Here is a 3,851-nt window from a genome sequence, read left to right on the forward strand (position 1 = left end):
AGCCCCATCCAACCTGCCCTTCAACACCCCCAGGGATGGGGCAGCCACAGCTTCCCTGGGCAACCTGGGCCAGGCTCTTCCCACCCTCACAGCACAGAATTTCTCCCTCACACCACATCTCCAGGGCTTGGAAACCCACCCAGGGATGGGGACTTCCCCCCTGCCCTGGGCAGCCTGGGCCAGGCCCTGACAACCCTTGCCAGGGAGAAATTGTTCCCCAGATCCAACCTCCACCTCCCCTGGCACAACTTGAGGCCGTTCCCTCTTGTCCTGTCGCTTGTTCCTGGGGAGCAGAGCCCGACCCCCCTGGCTCCAACCTCCTCTCAGCAGCTGCAGAGCCAGCAGGTCTCCCCTCAGCCTCCTTTGCTCCAGTCTAAAAGCTGAGCTCCTTCTTCAAAACTTCCTAGCCATCCAGCCATTCCTGCCCCAGCACCTCAGCTCTCAGGCAGGGTCAGCAGATCTGAGCTCTCCACCCCTCCCTGCAGCTCCTCAGCCTCCCAACAGCCCCAACAAAGCCCTCAGGCAGCACAAGTTCATTACAGGAGCATAAAGGATATTCCAGAATCATATTCAGGGGGTTCAGCAGAGCCTGTAGGAATCTCTGCAGGGTTTGCTGCCTGCCCGTGGGTCTGCAAACCCCCCAGACCCTCCCAAGGGAGCAGAAGTGCTGACCAGGCTGAGCAGTGACTGCGTTTCCAGCCGCAGCTCCCGAGCTGGGTGCAGGGAGCAGCTCAGGGTCTCACTGGGACAGGGAGACAGAAACATTTAGACACGGAACATGTGCTGCTTGGTCAGGAAAAGAAACAGCTCGTCTGGAATCAGCAGGTTCTGCCACTTTCTGGGGACTCTGCTGCCATCCTAGCTCAAGTCTCCTCCACACACCAGGGCTCTGGTCTCCTCCGCACACTCACGATGGGCTGGAGATGGAGCAGTTCCAGAATTAGAAGAAAGTGGGTGAGAAGCAAGTTGAAGATACCAAAACCTTGTATAAAAGCACTGAGTGCTGGAGACCATCAAGAACCACCAGTACTTCCCTTCAACTAGATGTGATGTGGAGGGACTTTAAAAATCATGAATCATAGAATCATGGAATTGTTTGATGGAAAAGACCTTTAAGGTCATGAAGTCCAACCATTAACCCAGCCCTGCCAAGGCCACCACTAATTGTAGTATTTCTCCCTCCCATCTCAGCTCCAGCTGCCTCTGCCAGCTGGAAACCCTTCCCCTGCTCCCATCCCTCCCTGCCCTTGTCCCAAGCCCCTCCCCAGCTTTCCTGGAGCCCCTTCAGGCACTGGAAGCTGCTCTCAGCTCTCCCTGGAGCCTTCTCTTCTCCAGGCTCAACACCCCAACTCTCCCAGCCTGGCTCCAGAGCTGCTCCAGCCCTCCCAGCATCTCCGGGGCCTCCTCTGGCCTCTCTCCAACAGCTCCGTGTCCTTCCTGTGCTGGGGACCCCAGAGCTGTTCCCAGCCCTGCAGGGGGGTCTCAGCAGAGCAGAGCAGAGCAGAGGGGACAATCCCCTCCCTGGCCCTGCTGGTCACGCTGCTCCAGTTTCTTTTCTATCACCTACACATGATTTAGTCTCTTTGAGCCTTGCTGAAATAATTCAATAAGTTACCAAGTCAGGACCCCAGAAGGTCAGTTTTTCCCCTTGGACAGGAGCAGCACTGGGTCCTGCTCCCACCACAGGTAGAACTCTGACCATGACCCACCCGTGTTTGGGGTTTAGGAAGGTGGAGAAGCAGTGGGCAGGAAATCTGCCACTAGGTATCTGGGGTAGAGGAGTGCCCAGAACATTCCCAGGAACAACATGATCATGGACTGCTGGAAGAAGTAAGTGGTGCAGGTCAGTAGGGAGGTACCAGTGGTTGAGATGAGCCATCACACAACAGTGTCCAACACACAAACCCTCTTGGTTCCGCAGGGGAGTTGACACAAAAAGGAGTCACTCCCTGTGTCTACACTCCCCTGGGAAGATTTCTAAGATCCCATTTTGACCAATAAGAGCAGCAATTTATAAAGTGAGGAATGGCCCCTGGGTCTGCAGCCCTGGCTGGGGCCATGGTCTGGGGAAGGATCACCTGGTGAGGAGAGAGGGTGGGTATGAAGAACCCTGTAGGGGACAGTCCCACCCCAGAAGTTCACTGCTTCTCCATCCCATACACCCACCCCCAGAGGAGCTTTCACCTCCAGTGTTGCTTCAGTGACACGACTCAACAGGTGCAAAAGGTCTTATTTTCATAGAATCATGGAATTACTTTGGTTGGAAGGGACCTTAAAGACCATCTAGATCCAACAGGGACACCTCCCACTAGACCAGGCTGTTCCCAGCCCCATCCAACCTGGCCTTGACCACTTCCAGGGATGGGGAATATTAATATTGATCTTCAAATGGGTTGAGCTTGAGGGTCAGTGGGAGTGACTGGTTAATGGTGTCTGTGGCCTAGAGCTGGCTGGGAGGGTGACTGGTGTTATGGTCACACAGTGTGGGTCAGGTGGCACAAACCAATACTCACCCTGCCAGGGCATCCCTCCTGGAGGCCTCTAAAAACAACAGAGCCATTAGGTCACCCCTGGGTCTTGGGGTTTTTTTAGCAAATGTACAGTGGAAGGGGAAGTGGGATGGAGGAGACCTTCCCTTCTCCAGGAGCAGGTGGGGTAGAGGGGCTTGGGGTTACAAGAGGAAGGGGCCATGTCCTTAATTAATGGCCCACAATATAAAATGACCAAATTCCTGTGTTTGTGAGTAGGGACATCCCAATGGGTATCCTGAAGTGGAGCTCAGTGACTCTGGGGAGAGGCTGGATGACCAGGTGGGAGGAACAACATTGGACCATGAGAGCAAAGCTGGCAACAGGCTCCTGAGGGTGCCTGGGCTGTTGGTATCCCAAGCAGGAAGGAAATTTGCTGTTTGCTGACTATTATTCCTCCCTCACCAGTGGAAAATCCAGATTCTGCCTCATTTTCTTCCCTGTCCTCCCTGGTGGCACATTGGGCTGGGCACAGTCAGAGTGGGAGGTTGTGCTGGTGGCCCCCCAGTACCCAAGGGACTCACTGGGCTCCTCCAGTTCTGGCTCCCACCATCTCAGTTTGAACTGACCCGTAAGTTACAGTCAGGTAAGAGCTCAGGTGAATGAAGAAGGAACTGGGGTTTTGGATCAATCTTGTAGATGCCCAGTTGTTCACCTCTGTCACTGCAGGGAGGTGCCAGGAGCAGGGTCCTTATGTCCATTCTGTAGCTCATGTCACAGTGCTCAGGATACTTCCATGGAGAGCTGGAAATGCTTTTTCTGACCTAGGACTCACTCTCTTACAAATTCTCTGTGTATCCTTCCTGGCAGAACAGGTGTCACTGTTTTCTCAGCATTGCACCCAACGTTCTGCCCAGGTCTATGTCACATTATGTGACTTGGGGATGTTCTCCTGCTGGTCTGTACCAAAAACTCAGGGTCAACCTCTCCTAAAACCTTGTGAAGATGGGATAGAAAAAAATAATCAAGAGCTCATGGTTTGGAGTGGGGGTTAGAGGTCACCCAAGGGTGAAGCTACAGGTCAAGTTCAACACCTCTCCTGCTTGGTCCCTGCTGCCCCACACAGGAGACAGGGGAGGAACATGGAGCAGGGGGAGAAATACTGGGAGCTTTTCCTCCCCAAGGGGGAGCTGAAAAGGTAAAAGAGGATGAGCAGCAGAACATGGTCAGATTTGTCAGTGATCACAGCATGGTGGGGCAGGAAAGGACCTCTGGAGATCCCCCATCCAACCCCCTAAAGCAGGATCCCTCCAGCAGGTCCCACAGGAACCTCCAGAGGGGCTGGGATGTCTCCAGAGAAGGAGCCTCCACAGCCTCTCTGGG

At 54.3% G+C, this 3,851-nt stretch overlaps 1 protein-coding gene across 1 annotated transcript in view; it reads right to left on the reverse strand.

Annotated features, from left to right (window-relative positions):
* Positions 1 to 3,851, reverse strand: part of STIM1 (stromal interaction molecule 1) — a 60,384-nt gene that overhangs the window by 22,507 nt on the left and 34,026 nt on the right. The window lies entirely within an intron of this gene.

This window comes from Chaetura pelagica, unplaced genomic scaffold (genome assembly GCF_000747805.2).
Source record: "Chaetura pelagica isolate M959 unplaced genomic scaffold, ChaPel_1.0 scaffold802, whole genome shotgun sequence".
Classification (NCBI taxonomy): domain Eukaryota; kingdom Metazoa; phylum Chordata; class Aves; order Apodiformes; family Apodidae; genus Chaetura; species Chaetura pelagica.